The sequence below is a fragment of the Sitophilus oryzae genome, unplaced genomic scaffold (genome assembly GCF_002938485.1).
Source record: "Sitophilus oryzae breed Bouriz unplaced genomic scaffold, Soryzae_2.0 scaffold_1499_pilon_pilon, whole genome shotgun sequence".
Taxonomy (NCBI): Eukaryota; Metazoa; Arthropoda; class Insecta; order Coleoptera; family Curculionidae; genus Sitophilus; species Sitophilus oryzae.
In genome coordinates, this window is record NW_022146168.1 from 2,946,287 (window position 1) to 2,970,718 (window position 24,432).

At 33.7% G+C, this 24,432-nt stretch overlaps 1 protein-coding gene across 1 annotated transcript in view; it reads left to right on the forward strand.

The window, feature by feature from the left end:
• The window catches only part of LOC115877843 (octopamine receptor beta-2R), a 417,890-nt gene that overhangs the window by 259,912 nt on the left and 133,546 nt on the right, over window positions 1-24,432 (forward strand). The gene's annotated exons all lie outside the window — the stretch shown is intronic.

Below are 24,432 nucleotides of genomic sequence, written 5' to 3' on the forward strand. Positions count from 1 at the left end.
CAGCTTACCAAAGGGTATCCATGCTAATCGTATGCGCCTTGTAATTTCTGCGTGTTGGTTTTCTTTTCCAAATCTAATATTGTGGCCTAAATATATATGTATATATCCTCTTACACATTCCATCTTATAATTTTGTATATATATGTTCGTATCATCAGAACTCAGTATTTTTGTTTTATTAAAGTTTATGTTTCTATCCTATCTATGTCTGTCTCTATGTCCTATCTTTGCAGCTGATAGATGGAATTCATTTAACATTTCATCTAGTTCTGTGATATTTTTACCTATTAGAACTATATCATCTGCAAATCTGAGGTGCTTTAGTCTGAACCATCTACGCTAATGCTCTTGGTGTCCCATTTCAGCTTTTTGAATACCTCTTCTAGTGCTAGAGTAAACAGTTTAGGTGACATGGTGTGTCTCCTTGTTTCACACCTCTCTTCAATACTGTTCTGCTGGTCGTAGTTGTTGCATCTAATCTAATATGCATTGTTGCTTCCTGGTAAATATTTTCAATGATTTGAGTATATCTTGATTCAAGATATACTCAGATGATTTTGCTATTTCAACAATAAACCACACAAAGTATGTTCTTATTAAATAATGTCAGTCCTTCTCCTATTATCTGATATGTATAAGTCAATCATCTCGTACGTATATTATCTTTATGCAAGTAATTTTCTCCAAGTCTATATATTCCCAAATAATGTCTTTTCTAATAATTGATACCATTTATATTGGATGTACGCCGAAGTTAACATAGACACAAAGTCGGTAAATATCAAAATCTGAAACGTGATTAGTCAAACATGCCAGAAAATTAGCAAAGGACTGCAAAGAAAAAAAATGTGTCTAAGATACTTCATTAAGTTACCTTTCTAATTATAATTTAATGTATAGTATAATATCACAGAACAGGCCAGAATAATTTGATAATATATTTATTAACAGAAAAAACAGAATGGTATATATTTTTTCGTGAATCTTTTGACGCTCATTTCATGCCATGATTACTGCGTTTATCGACATTTTTTTTTGTTAAAGCCGCAATAAATAACCTTCCTGTCAGAATTTTATCAATTTCCAAGAATTTCCTTTCTTTCCGGAAAGTAATTTAGAGATAAGGGCCCAAATTGGGGAAATCCTTCGCAAATCATAGATAAAAAAGGGGAGAGGTGATGTAAAACAGTGGCGTAACTATAACAAGATAAAAAAGTAAATTGATCGATAATATAGGTACATTTAATTTAGTGTAGAAGTCCACACAGTTTAAATTATAACGTCCTAAATAATACATTTATCTTAGTATGTCAGGCTATTTTTTTCATAATATTACGCTTTAAAAGTTTCTTTTATCAATAAACCGTTTTTTTGCGACACCTATTACCACAAAGAAAACTTTTTTTAAACCACGAATCTCTTTATATTTTATTTATGCCCCTCGCTTTATTGGCGATCCGTGAAAAAAAAGAATTCGCATTGAAAGCGGAGGAAAAATACGAAAGAAACTTTTCTCTTATCCTCTGAAATTATATCTCGCTGTTTTCTCCATTGAACAAAGCAGTAAAAAGTTTTTATTGCATTATCGTCAGGCCTTTTTCTCCAACTTGCCAATATACATAATATAATGAGCCGCACCGATTACAGAATCTTAGAAGTTTGTTTATGAAAGACGAAACGTAAACTTCATTAGTACAATCGAAATTTTAGCTTTGAAAAATCTTATTTGCATAAGTTTAATGGTGTATGTGTATAGGCCGATCGGTTTATTACTTAATCATGTTATTGATATCGTAAACTTTTACATTAGAAGTTTATGTAAAATAATCTGAAATTTGATAATCAACTTGTTTGTTTAATAAACATAAACTTGTAATATTTTCAACACATAAACACTTGAGTGATAAAATATGAAATAGGTTTGTTTGTATAACAGTGACGTAGGCATACGTCGTAACAAAATCTCTGAAGAAACTCTTTGGGAAAGTTTCAATAAGTTAAAAAATAGTATTTGAAAATTTTAAATATATTTAAGAACCGCGCATTATCTGCATCTATTGGTCTTCTTTTGTAATTATTTTATTTTTCAGCCGCCATCATCAGTCTGAAAACTGCGTGTACAATTAGAAATGTAACATTTTTCTATTCATGTAGTCATGCTAACTTCATTTAATAGCAGTTTATAATAAAGTAATTAAAATCATCATCGCATTTCTCAAGTTCTGCCTGATAATATTTTTCGATTATGTATTAAATGTGTAAATATTTAAAACATATATACATATTGTCATAAATATAAAAGTGATTTTTTTCTGGAACTTATCCAACCAGATCTCATAACGCTAATTCATCTCAAATATCCATTTTATTTGTCATTGCCAAGCAGACTCCTGTTATAAATGAAAATAACAAAACAAACATTGACTGATCTGGATAAAATTGATAATTAAGTATTAAAACTTTCTCTAGGAGATGCGAGACCTTGTCGTTGGTGAGGAAGCTCCTAGTCAGGTGCTAGGGGGAATTCCCTCTCTGGCTGGGTCTAAGGAGCACCTCATTGTCCTGTCCCTGGCTGTAGTGTCGTGGCCAGAGAATTGTACCAAGACGTATAACGATGCCGGATGGAACTACCCTCTCCATCATACCAGCCACCCTCTACTGTTTGTGGCCATGTATCACCGGCAGCTTAGCCGCCCAGACCAAGAGGAGATAACATTATCAAAAACCTAAATTCTATGATAGAAGGACCAGGTCAAAGGGATTCGTGGCTAGATAGAAGACTAGCCTTTACTGATATTGAGACACCAGGGGACAACCCATTGTATTCTCGTCTCCCTTATTTCTATATGCGGGGCTCTGTTGAAGTGGACTGACTAACCCTTGTGGTGTAATTGACCTCAAATACAAGGAGGCAATAGAGTAAGTGAGATATATCCCCTATTACAGATTCGGGACAACACCGGTATCAAGCCTAAGGAGAGACTAAGTTAAAGAGGTGGCCGAAAATGGAGACAGATTCTCCAGCCTCCACCTCAGGAGTACCTCAGCCGGAGATAAGCTCCTCGATTGTGAGGGGCCCGGAGTGCTAAACCCCAACAATGAAAGGGTGTGTACTCCTCGGAGGACGAACTTATATTGTCAGGGGAGTATGAGAAATACCCTGTCTCCTCTAAAATAGGAAGATCCCCATGTATGATGAGTTACAGATTTTATGATGAGCTATAATTCAAGAAAGGGAAACACAATAGATCTTTAAGGTCGCGGTGATTAACCCCTCCTCTTACTCATTCTACATTCTTCTACAAGTACTAAAACTTCACCGGAGGTTCTTTCATCTCATTCAACGATTATTCGGATCTATTGATTAATCTTCAACAACTAGCTAGAAAGTTTTGCATAAAATTAAATATATCTTGATTTATCAGGTTCATTTTTTTTTTCATAATATCCTTTTTCGCTATAGAATGTTTTTTGTCAGTAAACTATTATTTTTTAACACCTATAAACACAATGAAAATTTTATTAAGCCGCGAATCTCTTTATGATTTATTCATACGTCTCGCTTTATTGACGACCCGAGAAATATATTGAAAGCTGATGAAAAATACAAAAGCAATTTTTCTCTCATCCAACGAAATCATATCTCGTTATTTTATCTAATAAAAATAGCAGTGAAGAGTTTTTATTGTATTATCGTCAGGCTTAAAAAAAGCCTGACGACAACATGCCAATATACATATTATAATGAACACCGATAACAGAAGTTTGCTTAGATTTGTGAAACGCGAAACATAAATTTAATCATTCATTAGTTCATTAGTTCAACCAAAGGATTGATAAGGAGATGTCATATACTTGTATGTGACAACGGTTTGTAAATCAATCCGAAACTGGGTAATAATGTTGCTTGTTTAGTAAGCAATAACTTATGATATTCTAAAATATATTAACGCTCTTTAGTAATGAAAAAAGATTGTTTGCAAAAAGTAGATATGCATCATAATAAAGTTTCTCAAGTAACATAATCGTACTACAAAATGTGTTTTATAAATGTTTCATATAGAGACGTCTGGTTCTCCTTTATTAATATCCGATTCTTTTTCTATATGTAATAAAATTGTAATTTGTAATCTTTTGGATGTATAGCATTAAAATATCAAGAATCCAATGCTCGAAATATTCAGTTTGATATTATACTTAATTGAATTCCAGTCTAAGTTCGATATAACTTTGTAAATTGCAAACATACTTGAAAATTTCAAATTGATCATGAACGTTGGAAGTTCTACTCCAATACTAACATTTTCCAAGTTATGATTGCCGCTATTGGGACTATAAACTTTCAGTTACATCTTTTTAGCTTCAATTATATGTTTTCGAGCCAAAGTTACGTGATTCTTATGAGTATATATATTTTATACATTATTAACTTTAAAACGAATGCACCGCCTAAAATATATAATTTTAGCTATAAAATTGCCACTACAGAAGTTTGGATTTTAATTAATAAGAGCAAAGGCAATCTGAGATTTTCATTTGAATTTTATCCAATTTAAAACTTTCTATAATGAAAAAATATTTCACTTTTAAATTATATCGTCTGGCTTTAAATTATATCGTCAGTTAAATGAAATAATTATTTTCTAATAAAGTTGTTGGAAAGTTTAGGACAAGTTGTTGAAATTGTTATAAATTGCTTTTATAAACATTTTCAAACTATTAGTTTCCTGTTTCTGAAAACGAATAAATTATTTTAGGGATTAACCGAGATTCTCATCGGCATATGTCTTAATAATTTTTAAAATTATTATTTATTTTTCATATCTTGTTTTTGATATTTATTAAGGTGGGTCCACATTTCTCGTGGTCCTACTCTCGTTCGTAAGAAGGTACGGAAAGAAGGTACTTCAAAAAAATCCTTCCTTCGTAAGAAGGTACTTCAAAAAAATGAAGGGGATGGTAAAAAAATAAATCAAAATACTGAAAATTCGATCACGTTTAACGACATTATTACAATTTTAAGGAAACTCCCACCTCCTCTGAAAAAACCTACCGCCTTACAGCAAAAGTTCATTTGTTTTCAGAATACTTATTATCTTTAATACCCTAGAAATAACAATTCAGAGACCAAAATAATCCTTTTCATCCCGTCAAACTATCGAAAAGAAGTAAAGAGAGGAAGGGGGTCTCCCCCAAAAACGGTGGAGTGATTTTTTTTTTGTTAAAGTGCAAACCTAAAGTGTGTAGGAGAATGTACTTCAGGAAAATATTTTAACTTCTATAGGGTGACTCAAAAAAGTGTAAGTGGATCGGGATGATTTTTTTTTAAATGGAAAACTGTATATTATTACATTTTTGGCTTCATGTCAGATTACTTTACCCCATATCGTATAATCCTAAGATACGAGTAAATATATATTACGATAGTTTCAGAGATAATAATAAATAAATAAAAATTATATATTTTTCAGATTTTCTTAAACAAAATATTAAAAATACAAGAATTATCCTGAAATCAAAACTATATTAGGTATTTACTTTATGGTCTGTAGTTACTTTGCTATAAATATGGTAATCGTAAATCATACAAGATGTTCAAAATTCTACGCAAAACTTTCTAAAATATAAAATAATTTTTCTTGTTTTTTTTTAATAACACCCTGTATATGATTTTTTCAATCGATGGAGAATTAAAAAATTGGCGCCGGGAGGCACGTATAGCCACCCAAACTAAAATATGTTAATATCTCGAAAACTGCGACTTTGACTGATTTTGATGTTATTACAAATTTTGTTGCAAATATTATTCCTAATCTTAATTTGAAAACCGCGTTTCGCTAGTTACTGTAATTTTGGAGTTACGATTTTTTAAAATTTTTAACCCCCTCCCATACCCCCTTACCAACCCCCTACCCCTACCAAAAACTAATGGCCAGATTCTCGGGTGCCACAGTATTTTTGTGCCAAATTTGGTTAAAATCGTATTCAGCGGTTTTTGAGTTATCGTGTTACAGATGGACAGACGAACAGACGGACAGACAGACAGACACCATGAAAATATTTTGTAGTTAGGTCATTTATGAGCCAAATAACTCATTTTGAGTGAAATTAAAAAAACTTTTTTTTTGCCGATCTTAATAGCCTACCATACCTATTGGTATGGTCGGCAAAAAATTATTTTTTTTTTATATTGACAGATCATATTTTAATTTTATTGGTTTGACAGAACGATGAACAACAAACGGACGCCGATACGTATGAACTCGTCTTTAGATTTTTGAGGCTTGTCAAAGTCTTGCCAAATTTTAGGTTATAATTTTGTGTCAACTTATATCAAATATCTGCGTTTTGGAAGATGATGCATTTTGATTCGTGTTATTACGTGTGTTTTGTGTCTTTTGAAGTCAAGTGGAGGAAAATCGAGGGAAAATTGTAACTGTAGACCCAGAGCACAGTTTATAGTTAATACTCGCTGCTCAGGCAGAAAGTCTTATACACCAATAAAGTTACCATCAATAAAATATGTATCCCATCTCGTCATAGATAAGTGCATCTCGTATATGGTACAAGGATCGTACTAAAGATATACTACTGGAGTAGCTGTAAAATATCGAAATTTAGATAACTAAAATCCATTTTTATAGGTAAGTAATGGATTTTAGTACTGCAGAAAAATAAAATCAAAAGGTACTGGTTTAAAAAAAATAAGATTAAAGTTAATTAATCAACCTTTATGGTATAAATAAAATTGGTAAGTGTTATTATTAATAAAATAGATAGGTTAAGCCGGCTACAGACGGCATGGCAAGCCATGGCCAGTGTCCGCTAGTTTCAACGTTGGCGCATCGTGTGTATGCAAAACATATGGCAAAGCAAAGGCAAGGTTGGCGCTGGCCAGGGTTCGCCTATGAAGCGGTATTTTCGACACACATCAAAGGGACTTGTTGAAACTCGCTAGTGGGCTTGATCGCCGTACACACGACATATGTTAGTTCAAGAGAGCTTGTGTTTAAATGACAATAAAATTCTAATTCGTTTGAATAGTTTATGTAATCACTTGCCTCGAAAAGACTGGCAAAGATAAAACATGTAGTGTGTACGGTCGTCGGTGCGCGAATATCAAGCAAAGGCCAACGCTTCTACAAACGTTTGCTGAAACGCTGGCCATCGCTTGCCATGCCGTCTGTAGCCGGCTTTGGTAATGTAATATTACAAATTTGTATTTGTACATATTAAGTTATATTGATAAATATTATAATAAATGCTGGAAGTTTCTTGAAGCTTGAAAGAAAGAAATAGTTTTTTTATATTTTTTTTGTATGTGGTGATTTGTTCTTGGTTGTTTTGTATTAACACATACCGTTTTTTTTAATAACATAACTCGATTACATTTTATCAGTTTTATACAGTTTTTTCTCACAATATTTTGAAACAATCACTTATCAGTCAAATTTTAAATATATTAATTTCATGCTATGCGTTCCAGTTGTACCAACCTATTTCTTTGTAAAATAAAATAAACTACTTTGAAATTAAAATGACAGACACATCTATCACTGTCAAGGATCTTGTCGTTGGACAGACTATACCAGACTATACTAATATTTTTCCGTATATTCCTAGTTCGCCGTTGAAAATTCGATTGGAAAATATGTATTCACGGCACCGAAACTTGGAATTTACCGTCGGCTGGTGCCAGTCAAACGAGGCATCTCGAGACGGGCACGTACGCCGGATAACGTATTCTTAGCCCGCAAATAAGCTAAAGAACCCCACAAAAAGCCACTCCGTCTAACAGCCGTACGTGCTTAACGTTTCCACCTATACCCAAATAGAAACTATGAATTTTCCAACTTGAACTAATAGATATTCGAATACGGGGAGAGAAAATTTTGCGAAATGGCTTAAACTTTTTTCAAATAAAATTTATTAGTTGTACATACTCGGTTCAAGGTGAGTTCCGGCTTAAACCAAGTTGAAAATTTTAATACTTTGTTTAAGTCACTTCTTATCGTTGAGATTAGTTCAAAAATTAGGTACCTGACAATTCAAATTGATTGAACTATATTCTGGGCACAAACTAGACTTTTAATCATCTTATAATCTCACACTACAAGAAAAACGTATCTAAATAAAATTGTCGAGATCTCCCAACGGTGAACTCGACAATTTTATTTCCGATTTGGATCAACATCCGAGTTCACATGAACTCGAGTTTAAGCCATGTTTGTAAAAACGGGTCTTAATAAAGATAAATGGCCAAACCACAACAATTTTAATTTTAAATATTATTTTATTTTGATTCTTTAGAAAACGAATATTGAATAATGTGTAAAATTAAGTATGTTTGCGCTTTACAAGTCGCGGTATGTCGAGCAGAGTTTGTAATTTAGGTAATTTACACCCCGAAAAATATAACACACATTCTGACAGGAGATTTAGTTAAAAAAACTTATTATAAATAGAAAAATAAATTGTATCCCCGCGTACGGCTACTTGTATTTTTCAGGCAGCTGGGTGGTAGACTTGTTTATATTTTACTATCGAAAGACTAATTAAATATACGAAACTAAAGGTATTGGGCGCCAGATAAGATACAGAGAAAAAACACAGTAGTAGTTGCCTTAAAATTAATGACTATATTCAATCAGGATGAATCCTAATGATGACAATTAGCAAGGTGAAATTTTGATAAGTTATAGTAACAATAATTGTCAGATAAAATTACGTTAAAACGATGATAACGTTAAGTGAAAAAGATTATTGAAAAATTTAATATAGTTAAATGTAATAAAACTATAATAAAAGATGGTAGTATTACTTTATTTAATTTTTCATTATTATACGATGTTAAAGTAAAACTGTCACGAGAAATAAAATCGAGAATTTATATCGGGGCGCACTGTAAATAATCAAAGAACGCACGGTATAAATTTTAAAGTAATACCATTACAGAAGGTAATGTGCATATTGAAATCTAAGATCTAGATTATGAAAAGGAGACCCCGAACCAATACAGCTATGCTAGCTATACTACACACTCAAGAAACCTCAACTCTTAGAAACCTCGGAGCTGGGAGTAGTAACATCATAAACATCATAAAACATCATAAAAACATAACATCATAAAAACGTAACATCATAAAAATTAGAACCTAACTTTAAAAACTTTCTATAAACTCACCTCGAAATATTTCGAGGGTCTCCATGGTAAATGCACCCGCCCTTTCTTCAATTAGATATGTTGGAGGATGAAGAGAAAAAAACAGCATGCCAGTAAGGAACCAAATATGGGTAATTCAGGTTGATTTCGACCAATTCAAAGCTCTACTCTAAAAATACGCAGTAAGAATAGTGAATCTACAAGAGACAGTCATATGTTTACTTGTTGCGTTGAAATTTCAGCTGTTTCAGATTCTCAAGAAAGAATTAAACAACTCGAAATTCTAAAAGCCACGAGTTGATGATAGCGTCGGATGGCGGCAATGAAAAGTGAGGTTACCGGGAGCGCGACCACAAAAGCAGTGAAACGATAGCAGTGTTGCCAACTAGACCAAACTAAACAAAGTACTTCGAAACTACCAGGGTTGGATCAGAAATGACCAACGCTTGCAATAATATAGAAAATACCTTAAATTATATAAAAAAATCTAATGGATTAAAAATGTTACGACATATCTCAAAATTGCATCTTACTACGAAATATGTGTCTTATCATTTGTATCATCAATTGGTATCATCAACCGGTAACTATATAGCTATTATCCACTCAAGCCGGCTGTGGCTCCAGCAGTAGTGTGGGGAGGTACTGGGTTCGATCCCCTGCCAGTACGGTAGCTTTATTAATTGAAATAGAAATATTTATAATATAATAATAATAATAGCTCCCGTATATAGCGTTTAACGCCTTGGGAGTAGCAAGGTACAGCTTGCCATATTAGACCCGTTCAGTATACAAGAAAGGTAATGTGGTTAGCATTACGCCTCAACCGCCTATTATTACCTCAGGATTGTGAATCCCGAGTACTAATTTAAGGCTAAGTCGACCTAGGTACCCAAACTATTTTATTAAAAATAGTCGACTGATGAAATGCCGGCTGTGGTATTTTCTACCTTTGAATTGGTACTACCCTCTACCTTTGAATTGGTAGACAAGACCTGTACCTCTACGCCACCGGGCACCTTATAGAAATATTTATTTATCTTAATAGAGGCGACCGGTGAGCCGCCACATCAAGGAAGACAATGGCAAACCACCTTGAATATATTTGCCTTGTACAACCTCCCAAATAGTGTCGTTTGGATTCGGAGATAAACTGTAGGTCCTGTGTACTTGTAAAACACTAATGACTTACATCACATGTACATGCGAGAGGTAGCCTACGCTCTTTATAGGAGTATGACACTGTAAAAATAACCACTAGTTTAAAATAAATGCATGCACATTTCGAGTGATTGATGCATTTCGTTTTTTTTTTCGTTTGTAATACGCTATTTTGTCGTGGTTATTTTTTTGGAAGGATATTTTGACGGGGTATCAACACATAATTGAAATTAAAAAAAAAACAATAGACTAATAGACAATGAATAAAAGAAAAAATATATGATTATGCCTGTGTAACAAAAGGAACACATTTAGGAATCTCAGACAAATAAATGTATCATATTCATAAATTTCTTTCATATCTCTTCTCTTGGAGTTTTCACTTCATTTTATGTTTTTATTTGTTCGTTTTTTATTTTCAACTATTTTCATTTCCTAACTTGCCACAAGTAAGAACATCACAAAAGCCACTCCGTCTAGCCGTCGTCGTACGTGCCTAAACTTTTCTATAATATCTATAATAGAAACGATGAACTTTCTAACTTCAACACATATATACACGAATACATAGGAGAGAACATCTCTTTGAATTAGTTTGAACTATTTTTTGGATATACGTATATTAATATACAGGGTTATTCAAGTTATTCGACGCGAAATGTGGTACTACTACATTCAGCTCTTCATTTTCGATATGGTAGTTGATTTTGTAAGTTCTAGAGCAGATTCAACCAATTATATATACAAAAAATAAAGAAATCTAATGTTACAAGAGTTATGTCACTTATCGTCAAATTGAGACAGCCAAATAAAGATGACAAAGTCATTTAAACGATTTTTTAAGGAAAATGTTTTAAAGCAAGTCATAAAAAGTTTTACCAATATTCCTAATATAATAGAATCTACATCGCTATCAGAACTTTTGTAATAATATATTTACTAAAAGCGTCCTCTTTTATAAATTATAATTATTAAACAAACCTCCATTAGCCTCGTTTTGAACCACTAGAACCATCATGCAAAGTCTAGACTGTCTGAGGTCTTTCTATCCTTATATCGCTTAGATTAGATTTTTCGGAGTAGTTATTGTCCTGGTCCACTGCGGCCTTTTCAGGTCTGTCGCACCATCAAATGTGTTCTTTCGTTTCTTCTTCAGATTGACAGAACCCGATCATGGCTTCGTCCGACAACACCATTAGTTTAAATCAATATTCAGCTTACAAAGTTCCCTATTAGTAGACCCTTTACAGCTTTAACTATTTTTCCTTATCAGGTCTGTCTTGTCACTTACCGATGAAATATATCTTATCATCAATTGTAAAGAATCGTATTAGGGTGATTAAGTTATTACAAGAAAAGATTTAAGGAAAATGTTTTTACGTATTATACAAACGTTGATTAATTCAATTTATATTGGCAGAAACAAAGTCCTCCCACTCTGGATGCCAGCTCACTAAGGGACAGAAGGTAATGTAATAGCCAGAAAAGGAGCGAACACTCCACTAATTAGACCAGAACCATTTTGCTTCCCATGTAGAAACCAGCTAAAAGCGGAACTCAAGAACTTGAAAGACCCCATCCTTAACCTAGAATGGGAATCCTGCAACGGTCTAGAACACTTAAAGAAGTTTCTCAGGACTTACGTTCAAGAAAAATCAAAGTTTTTCCTTGATTTATGTAAGAATAATCTTCGGGTTTTTTAACAGGACACTGTCTCCTCAATGAACACCTCAGTAGATTGAAGCTAAGAAAAAACGGCGAATGCAGATTTTGTGAGGAAACACCAGAACACCTCATCACTGAGGGCGCCGAGACGACAACCATTCGTGCCATAAACGACTAATATTGGAGATGGAGAACTACCCTTTGTAAAAACGACCAAGATACTGGCTCTTGACAAAGCCAGACTGTATGATGAGTTATAACAAAATAGATCTGTAATGTCGCGGTGATTAAGCCTCCTCCCACTCATTCTGCATTTTATTTCTTCATTCCAGTAATAAAAATAAATTTAATTATAATGTATAACATTATTTAATTTAATTTTATTATTGGAATGAGTAAACAAAAGATAATCTGCTTTCAATCCAATGGGGTTTTAAGACAGAACACAGAGTAAGTTATTAAGTTTTACCAAGTTCTTAACGTAATAGAGTCTATACCGCTATCAAAAGTTTCGTAATAATGTACCTTTACTAAAAGCATCTTCTTTTACAAGTTACAATTGGACATACACAAACCCGCTTAACTATATTATTGTGAAACATTTCTATCTTCCAACTGACGCTCCGTCACTCCGAGCTAATAAAATAAGCGGCGCGGCGGCTTAGAATGGAGACAGCGATGGAGAGACGTTGGAATAGAGAGGGCGCATCGACGTATAAATATATAATCCTCCCTTTTAACTTCGGTTAAAGTGGTAAAACGGGGATAATTTTATTAAGTATGCATATCGCACCCTCGGCACAGCTCGGGGCCGGAGCCTAAGAGGCGCCCAGTGAAGGCGCGACAGGGTCGTGGATTTGCATAATTCTTTAATAAAGGGAACCACCAAACAAACCCGACCTTCCACGAGGACAAATTCTAGGCCGCCGAGAGTCGAAAGCGTCCGCGAAAGTATTTCCAGAAGACGCAAAAAGCAGATTTATTGATTCAAGGGAAATATTTTAATTTGGCTAGTAAAAATTCTTGAATCAGACGCAGTACGCATAATTAAGTAGTTTATATTTTAACCGAAATTATTAAACCTAATGAAACATACAAGTATCTTGAAAAAATACTGGCTAAGGAGGATGACACGGTCCAAGTGCACTTGGGCCAAGTAGACTTGGATGCTGCCATATAACTCTACTTCTAATAATTCTGCGTGCGTCTCACTTGTACGCTGCTTGCGTCTTGTCACCAAGTACACTTGAATGCTGAATATAAGTGTATGTAGATGTGGATGCTGTGCGCGTCTCACTTGTACGCTGCTTATATCGTATCAACTGTTCTATCCAAGTCAAGTTGAAAGACTTCGTAACATCCACGTAAGTATGCTGGGTGCCAAATTACTGTTGTTACGAAGCCTTCCAACTCGACTTGGATAAAACAGTTGATACGATATAAGCAGCGTACAAGTGAGACGCGCACAGCATCCACATCTACGTACACTTATATTCAGCATTCAAGTGTACTTGGTGTAAGTACATTTTGAACGGAGTTAATCTGGCTTTGGTCTCCAGTGAACTAAGTATCAATCAATTCGAAGTTGATCAAAGGTATAGAGAAACAGAACAAATTAGGCAGAAACAAAGTCCTCCTACACGGGATGCCAGCTCACCAAGGGATAGAAGGTAACCTGAAATGGGAATCCTGCAACGGTCTAAGACAGCCGAAGAAGTTTCTGAGAACTTACGGCTAAGAAAAATCGAAGTTTTTTCTTTATTTAAGTAAGAACAATCTTTGGATTGTCACGGGGTTTCTAACAGAACACTGTCTCTACAATGAACACCTCAGTAGATTGAAGCCACGAAGAAACGGCGAATGCAGATTCTGTGGAAAATGGGGAAAAACCTGAACACCTAATCACTGATTCCGCAGAGACGACAACCAGTCGTGCCATAAACTTTGATACGACTGATATTGGAGATGGAGAACCGTATCTTCTGTAAAACCGTCCCAGATATTGGCTCTTGTCAAAGCCCTGGGACTGTATGATGAGTTATAACTCAAGAAAGGGGGAGGACACTTTTATCTCTATGGGGGACACAATAGATCTGTAAGGTCGCGGTGATTAACCCCCCTTCCACTCATTCTACATCTTACATTCTATATCTACTTTTCGAAAAATCTTGATCAGGGGATTTTTTCGAATTAATGGACAATAGTTTTAGTAGAGAGTATAGAATATTGGACCCTAATGATGATGTAAATTTCAATACAGACGTTATTCAATCAATGAAGGCAATCTTTGAATTTTAATAGTACAGAGTATCCCATTTTTTTTGCAAATGACGGTTATCTCGCCTGTTGGCAGAAGAATTATCAGTGGAAATAGTATTGATTGAAGATTCCTTGCGCCTTTAGCGAGCATGCCCTACTTTTTTTGTAAAATAAAAGATACCGGAAATAAAATTGCAATGACCTCTCATATCTCAGTTGTCTGGCAACTTATCGAAAAGTTATTAAAACTAGTGCTTATTCTTTTGAAAGTTAAATTGTTGATTTTGTTATTGAAAAGAAAAGCCAAATGAACCTAACAAAATGATCTTTAGACGTTTATTTTACATTATTCAGTTAATTAAACATACTTTGCTAGAGCTATATTTGGTTATAGTCTAGACAAAACCTATTTTACTCCGAGGGATTTAATTTTGTTTGTTAAGTACCTATTCTGTTCTCTTGGGTAATCGAGTGTCCATACTTAAGTTATTAAGCCAAGAGATGGTCACAATGCGAACGCCATTAAATCAGAGTGTTTTAATTGGAGTTCAATCAGTTCGAGTCTTTCTCATTTTGATTTCTATTATGTCTTTATAAAAAGAAATTAAATATTAAAAGAGCCCTTTTGAGCAAATTTAGAGGAAAATTTAAGGAAACAATTTTTCGATTTTATTGTTGAAGTAGATATCTAAAAAATAAAATAATTATAAAAATCATCATTATTATATCTAATTATATATATACGATTTTAAAATTGGATTAGTTAAAGAAATAAGGAGCAACAGAATATAAAAAGTAAGTAATAAAGGAGCGGCAATTTTTAAAGGAAATTTTAATTTAATTTGTAATTTTTTATCCGTGTTCTTCGAGGCATTGCAGATTAAAATTCTTTTTTTAATTAAGAAAAGCAATAATCTCTCTTGTTTCAATTTTTATAGCTTTTGATCAATTTCAGTTCTGTTAAAACTCGTAAATAAATCGGAAAATTTGAACTAGAAAACCCAAAAATAGATGTTTTATTAATTTGCTATATCCACTTTCTCGTAGTATTCAACAACACATGCTAGGTATTTTAGTTTATCTTGTCTGCACTCTAAGTTATGTAATACTCTCTATATGTTGATTAATATTTTCTATATAAATGTATTTTAGAACAATGCAAATTAATTTACATTGTTCGCCAGCAGAAAATTGAATATTTTTGTCGAAAAACAACTTGTTAACTTGTATACTGTTGCAAATTATCATTTGAAACTGGGTAAAGCCTTCCAGATTTACATTTAAATTTGCTAAAATGCAAGTTTGCAGCTTACGGATGGAGCCTTCCATTTCGGATTAATGCGTTCGTTCTTCTCGGATTATCTAGTCGGAACGGTTGTATAATGAAAAGACGTCTTTTTGCTTCATTTATTTACCTTTCAACTACGAGTGTAAAATTACAAATCACCATTAAATTATTCGGAGAAACAAGCAACTGATTTCGATAGGGCAATGTTAGTCTAGATGTTTTTTTATACCTAACTAGCGTGTACCAGCGAGTTCGTTCGTGTCGAATTAATCATTTGTAATTGTGATGATAAAGCAAAGCAAGAATTTCCATTAACATACAAACTGAGAGAAAAAACAATATGGCGATATTATTATATAACTTGGTAATATTTTAGGGATAGTTTCATCTCGTTAGAATTTGACTTTCGAAAAATCCGTTTGCCAAAAATAAGCTTTTTACGTCAAGCAGTTTAAGCAGAATCCTGGTTAAGAAATTACCCAACTTTTTGGAACGCCCTGTATGATTTTTTAAAAAATTTCAAAATATGTAAAAAACCAAATAAATTACGCTTGTCCAAGCGTTTTCCCGAAAGACTAACCGTTTTTTAAATAACAAATATTGTAATATTTGAGGGGCGTTTTCACCCTCTTGGAATTTGAGATACAAGAAACCCCTCCTTATCGAACCTCTACACCCCACAGTCAATCCGTTTGCCAAAAATCAGCTTTAAACGTCAAGCAGTTTAAGCAGAATCGTGATTACTCAATGGTCATATTTTATGAAACACCCTGTATAAATTTATAAAAAATCTTAAAATATGTAAAACAACAAAATAAAATATACGTGTTTAAGAGTTTTTCCGAAAAACTCACCGGTTTTTAAATAAAAAATATTTTAATATTTGAGGGTTAGTTCGCCCCCTTAGAATTCGAGTTTCGAAAAATCCCTTCTTATCGAACCTCTACACCCTAAAGTCAATCTGTTTTCCAAAAATCAGCTTTTTACGTCAAGCGCTTTAAGCAGGATCGTGATTAATCAATGACCAGATTTTTCGAAACACCCTGTATACATTTTTAAAAAATCTTAAAATATGTAAAAAACCAAAATAAAATATATGTGTTTAAGCGTTTTTTCGGAAACTTGACCGTTTTTTAAATAAAATATATTGTAATATTTGAGGGGTGGTTTCACCCTCTTGGAACTGGAATTTTGGAAAATCCCTTCTTATCGAACCTCTACACTCTAGAATCAACCTGTATGCCAAAATTGAGCTTCTTACGTTGAGTGGTTTGAGCAGGATCGTGATTAATCAGTATGTCAGTCACTTAAGGATTTTATATATTAGTATAGATTATTTCCCTCATCGTGAAATGGATCAATCAGCTAATCTAATTTTTCGTATAAATTTTGTTTAGATAAGTGATTAAATCCCAAAACCAACACCGAGATCACAACCGAGATTATTTTTTCGGCTTCCTTTTGGGTTTTTTTGTCGTTTATCACTAATTCTGAGAGATTTTGGCAACAGTTCATTTAAAAACATTGATTTACAAATCATATGTATGACTTAATAACGATTTTAATCGGTGAAAACCCCATTCGATATTATTTTGAACAAATAAGTGGAAAAAATACGTCAGAATTTGATATGTTGACATGCGAAACGGTCCTCGATGCATTGTTGGGATGCGTAACCAAGGTAGCAGAAGCACAAACATTACTTACGAGACGTCATTTTGAAAAAATGTTATCCGAAAATGTTAAATTTTATAGTTAGTAAAATTCTTATAGTCATTCGCTTCATTCTAAGTCATTCAGGAAATAATCTAGCCTAAATTTATAGGTCTTGTGATATAATATATGATAATATATCACTAGAAACAAATTATATTAAGTCCAAAATTGGCATATTTCAGATATATACGTCAAGTTATTTCACTTTTTATATTCTACCCGTTTTATATCTGTTCTTTCTCGTTTCACGCTTTCTGTACAAATAAAATAATCGGTTTAAAAGAAAATTAAGCCCGATGTCAGACCTGGGCTAAATCAGCTTATGTAAAACTTGGATAATAAGTTCGTCATAATAATGCTTTTATTTATTCACTATTCTAATAAACAATATACATTCCTTCGGAAACTCTCTATTTATTTATCTAGTAATGCTAAAACACTCAATGTGAATATACAAATTATAAACAAATGTCAATATTTACGATCCAGTAAAATTGTGATGTAAGAGGAGGCTTAGCTTGCCTGCGGCAGGTCAGTTGTTCATAGGCCGGCAGGCTGTTGTGTTGTGTTGTGTTTTGTCATGTCTGATATTTGGGGGTTGAGAGTCTTTTCACTATAAACGTTGCATGTACTGTAAGGCAACGGGTCGTTTGACCATGAGAAGAAAACCTCTTGTGACGTCTTGCCTTCGAGGTTGGTCTTGAGAGTTTGAGGTCTCCCTTGTCTTCTCGAATGACACGATGCGGCGTTGGGGTAGTGAGGTACCCCAATTAGTCTATTCGATTAGAATGCGAATCTGTTTAGCGGCAGATTTGCGTCCGGGGGAAGCCCCTATACTATTTCAGGTGACACTAGCTAGTTGTTGAAGATGATTTACCAATATATAACCGAATGATATTTGAATTTGATGGAAAATATGGAATAGGATATATTGAATAGAATATATCAGTGGCTAGGGGGCGGAGTACCCCCGGGTGAGTCTTACTATTTAACTAGTATCAATTTTATCCAGATCAGTAAATGTTTGTTTTGTTATTTTCATGTACAATGAGAGAGTGCTTGCCAATGACCAACTAAATGGATATTTGAGGTGAATTTGCATACGTCACGTAAACGCAGTTTGACTCAAACATCTTTGTTTAGTTTAGTTTCCCAGTGAGCAAAGTTTTGTCACATTTAGGGAACATTAGGGAACAGTTACGTATTTGCGTTTTATTGCTTCAGATCTTCATATCAGGCATATCTTCATATCAGGTACGAGAAGGGCCTGGTAACATAACAACGACGTCACCTAGAACACATTTCCTTAAAGGAATAAAATGCTCACTGGGAAGTTATGTCCACGGATCCACAGTGACGAAAATTGGGTTTGACAGTTTTACTATTTTAGGGTAGTCAATTTAAATATACATTCCTGTTTTATAATCCCTGTTAAACATTTTCTTATTGTACCAGTAATGTACTTTTATTTGGACTTAAAATGGTTTTGCTTTATTCATTTTGGCATAAATAAGAACTTAATATACAGGGTGTCCCAGGCTGAGCGTTCATTAGAAGTTTCTAGAGAACAACAACATCTAGATCGGAGATTTTTTGCACATCAGTGTTTTACAACGAAATCTATCGATTAAAAATATTTTCAATATGGCGGCACTTCCGGAAATATCGGAAGTTGACAGCAACTTTCTTATTTTAAACGGGTACCGCCATTTTCTATTACATACTTAAATTGTCTGTAACATTTTATGAATTTTGATATCAAACACTCTATACCTAACAGTAACGGTTTTTGAGAAAAAAAATATTTATAGTTTTTGGAGGAAAAAACTGCTTGTCAAAAAAATTTGCATAGCCTAAACGTCAAATTTAATGATTACCACAGCCGCTGGGACATAAAGAGAAGACATGTAGCTATCTATTTCAAAAATTAAATTGTTTCAATGTCATATAATATTGGCCGTAGCCTGCCATGGAATTGAGAAATTAAAAAACAATCATAAATTATTTTTTTCAAATGGAAACCCACTTTTTTTATCTCACTAGTGAAAAGGTTTTTCAGTTCATTGCTTTTTGATTATACATGTTCCTATACCTAAAATAAATCGTTTTAAAGTTATTTAAGATTTAGTTTTAAAGCGTATTTTTTCTTGATTTTATCTAGCTTCCTTTGACCTTAAGTGTCAAACCATCAGACAATTTATTTCCTTCTGTCAAAAAACTAATTATTAGTAATAATATATTATAAATACTGCTGCTAAAACTTTATAAAATGAATTTATAAAAATACATCTCGTGTTTTGGTGATATCTAATGGCAATATGACATGACCAGATATAGTTTTACCTCGCTTGACGTTTAAAGTCATAGACTACTCGTTAAAAACCAGAAAAATATACGCTTTAAAACTAAATCTTAAATAACTAAACAACGATTTATTTTAGGTATAGGAACAAGTATAATAAAAAAATAACTAAGTCTTTCAATCAATGAAAGAAAAAGTAATTTATGATTGTTTTTTAATCTCTCAATTCAATGACAGCTACGGCCGATATTAGATGACATTCAAACAATTTAATTTTTGAAGTAGATAGCCACGTGTCTTCTCTTTATGTCACAGTGGCTGTGGTAATCACTAAATTTGACGCTTAGGCTATACATTTTTTTTTTGAGAGACAGTTTTTTTTTCTCCAAAAATTTTTTTTTTCTCAAAAACGGTTAATGTTGGATATAGAGTGTTTGATATCAAAATTCATAAAATTTTACAGAGAATTTAAGTATGTAATAAAAAATTGGAGTACCCATTTAAAATTTAAGAGAGTTGCTGTCAACTTCCGGTATATCCGAAAGTGCCGCCATATTGAAAATATTTTTAATCGATAGATCTCGTTGTTTAATCGATAGATCTCGTCTCGCACTCGACTCCTCAGGTCTGGACGCACATTATGGTGGCTAGCACTATGCTTCAACCGCCTATTATTACCTCAGGATTGTGAATCCCAAGTACTCATTTAAGGCTGAGTCGACCTAGGTACCCAAACTATTTTTATTTTAGTAAAAATAGTCGGGGAAATGATGAAATGCCTGGTGTGGCAATCGAAATTTGTTTTTCTAATATTTAAATTATGTTAAAATTTTTGTATATATTATTTAATAAACTGTTTTACATTTCATTTAAGTTCAAAATAAATTGTTCGTATACCTAATATTACAATTATAAGTTTAAATATAACCGAGTAATTAGGAAATAACTTCAAAAAAGAACTGTAAATTCGTTTTTCTCAAAAATATGTTTTGTGGCTTAAAATAGCTTGCTTTTGGGGTACAGATGTATAAATAATTTCATTTGAATTTTTTTTTTCATTGCCGATATTCCGCGAGATTTTGCATCGCCTTATCTACTAATAGATAAGGCAAGTATTTTAAGTGGCAGAATATTTCGAGTCTGGGAACACATAAATGAGTTTTTTTGCCACAGAAATTGTTGAAAATTTTACACGCATCTAACAAGTAATTAAAAGGAACAAAAGAAACGAATTGCTAATATATACAAATGTACATTGCACACTAAATGCCCATTTACCTATATTTCATTCATTTAAATTCATTAAAATATTGGCATTGCTCCAATCTATTTTGTGTCTTCGCACCCAGATGTGTTGACAAATATAAGATTTACGAAAATTATTTTTTAAATTAAGCTTTGTACCTTTAAACTCAAAACTCAACACTTAATAAAAATATTTTTTACCGATGTAAATAGTGTCACATTTGCATGGTTATTATATACACATAAAATACATATTATAATTTTTATGTACTCTTATTTTAATTTTTTTTATATTTTTCATGTCAACTCTGTACAGAGTGAATTATAAATAAGGACAAATATTTTCAGAGCTGGTAGATCTCGATAAAAGAAACATATTTTCTCTATACCGTTTTTCAAATAAGTCTAAAATAAACGAGTTATTTTACTTTGAAAATTTGCAAAAAAATATTGTTTGCATAAATTTTGAGAACCACCGGATTTTTTCATGGTTTTCTTTCTTGTAAATTTAATCCTTGTAATACATCTACCATACTTTAGGTTTGCATTTATACAAAATTACTAAGGTGTTTGTTACAAGCGCTACAGATGCCCAACGCACTAATATTGCTGGACCTTGTATACCAATAACAAATGTTTGTCAAGTAAACGAGTTAGTCCAGTCAGTGAGGTGTTTTGCCATACAAAAGGTGGTGTAGTAGTAATTTTTTTATATGTTGTTAAGGTTTGAGTCTTGATAAAAAATCCAAGTTTTCGACCTTGAAGTGGGACCGCTCGAGCCGCCATCTTGGATAGAATGTACAGTGACGAAAAGTTGAACATATTTTCCAAAAAAATAGAAAAACTCCCCAATTTTGTAATTTTTCCGAAATTCTCGCTATTTTTTACATAGGTATAAACAGCCACGGCTGGTGAGGTAGTGCCACGGTGCCACGGAGCGAAAAAAATATGTTATAACCTTCATATGTCTCATTGAAATATAACGCACAACATAAAAAACTGAAGAATATGGTAGTGCCATGGCGATTTATTAGCGTTTTCTTTTCTTTGATTGTCCGGGTCGGTTATTAATAACGTTTTGAGTATTGTCTTCGGTGTCATCGTAATCGGTACTTATGGGAATATATTGCTCTTCCATTGTTAAGTCTTGGTCATCTTCGTCCTCAATGTCGCTGTGAACCTCCGGGACATTTTCGCATGACTGACCACTGCAGAAGCCACATACAACGGAACACTTCAACCCAGCTTTCCTGCAACCGCGTGCTGCGCCGCATCCTTTTCTACAAGTGCATGAAATTAATTTAAATAAGTTGTCGGGTTCTGCTTGTTTTGTCATGGTGAGTGGAACAAGCCCATTGCTGCCCAGTTTCCAGCCCCAGTCTTCAGGTTTTTTCTCGATTCTATACCATTTCTAGACTTGATGATATGTCCTGAAAGAATGATACCGCGCAGCATCCTTCGTTGGTGGCAATGAAGCAAGATTGGATTTACTTTTTGTGGTTGATCTAGGAAAACGTTGGTAGCGGATTTCTTCTAAGGTGTCTTCTTCCAAGTTGCCGCCATACAAATCAACGAGAAAGCGTGCTCCAGCATCTGCGATGTCCTCTGGTGTTGCATCCTGATGTAAAAAATGCCAATGGTGTCACTGAGTCCTGCTGTTTTCTGGAGAAGCGAACAAAACTTCATTTTTCCTTGGATTGACGATGTCGTGTCACAGCCACTAAAAGCATGGAGAAACAGAATGTTCTCAGCTACCTTTTTATGTTTTAAACTATTAGCTGAATATATTCTTTCAGCAATTTTGCCTTTTCCTGGTTTGCGGAGGTAGATGTTTCCTTGAGACGATGCTAATGCTGTCAGCAAAACGAGAAGGTCAACGTCTTCGCCAACTACGAAAACAGCATCAAATTTGGGGCACAAGGAAATCGCTATTCTGACATGCAACACATCAGCATCTTCTTCCGCCCGGTTGACAGTTATAGCAGCCTGCTCTATTTTTTTGCCGAGCATCGAAATTAAACGGCCTTATTGTTTTCGTTGGCTAAAAATAATTCCTGGGAAACTTAAACCGGCATTGTTTCATCGAAGAGAGCATCCGCAGACATATGCTTCTTCGATCGGCGAAGTCTTTCTGCGGCCTTGGTATTCCTTTTGGCTCCATCACTCGGACATCCATCAAAAACAACGACTGCATGTGAACCGTAGTGATTTCGTACAATTTCTTTTGCAAAATATTCTTCCCCTTTTTGCCTCCGCCCTAATTATTACTCCACCCAAATTGTTCCGCCCTTTTTACGATGTTCCGTTATACATACTTGATACATCGAAAAAATATCGATATCTAACTTTTTGATCGTAAGATTAACCGCTGCGGATATATTTTGAAAAATACTGTTTTTTGAATCTTTAATTCAAGATGGCGATGGCGGCTCGAGCGGTCGCACCCCAAGGTCGAAAACTTGGATTTTTAATCAAGACCTAAACCCTAACAACATATTAAAACATTACTACTACACCACCTTTTGTATGGCAGAGGCCTATAATGACCCCCACTGATTGGACTAAGTCTTCAAAGTCCGGCTTTATATGATAGACATATACATTGCTTAAATACTAGAAAAATAATATACGACAAATTACTGACATAGAATGTTTTAAAATAGTAAATTTCAATTATTTTTTTAATGATTTTATATTACTTTAAATTAGTTGTTGAAATAGTTTTCGAAAATAGAATTGTTTGTTCATTATGGAAATTAGTGTTGAAATATAATGTGCAATATTTACAAAATTTAAAAATATAGACTTTATTCAAAAAAGTTTTATGAATATTTCACCACTGTAAGAAAATCTACAAAAAATAGTTATTTTTTGTAAACACTGCTGCGTTAATCCAATGGAGACTCATTGTCAGCAGTGGTTTATTAATAAACAAATTTGCCTAACGGACAAAAAAAATGCTTTAAACGTTTGGGGAAGTATATCTCTTCCCGTCGTCGGAAACAAAATAAGCACAAAGAACAAAGAAAAACTATTTTAAATATCTAAATGCGAGAACACTTTAGTTTTTGAAACAGGTACGTCTATAAAACCCGTTGACGCTATACTTCCGTTTATTTTTGAGATATAATTCCCGAAACGTGTAAAGCATTTTTGGCCATTAGGCAAATTTGTTTATTAGTAAACCACTGCTGGCAATTAGTCTCCGTTGGATTAACGCAGCAGTCTTTACAAAAAATAGCTATTTTATTTTGTAGACTTTTTTTAAGAGATGAATCCGCCACAGAGGTATAGACATTTTTTAGGTATAGACTTATGTGCAAAAATATTTAAATAAAAATATATAAATAATTATTTTTGTGTATATGTACGTGGTGGGTTTATCCGTGGTGGTTTATTATGTACGTGGTGGGACCGTCCGCGACGGAGCGTCCGCGACTTCGAGCAAGTACCATGAGTTTATATGAACAATTTCACATGGGCGCGTATGCTCCGTCCGACGGAGTTCGTCCGACGGCTATCTTGAAAAAACACGATGGACGGTCCGTCGCGGACGCTCCGCTCCATCTGAAAGCGCTGTTAGGCGGGTTTATGTCTAGAAAAAAGGCGTGGATATTTCGTCGCTGAAAGAGA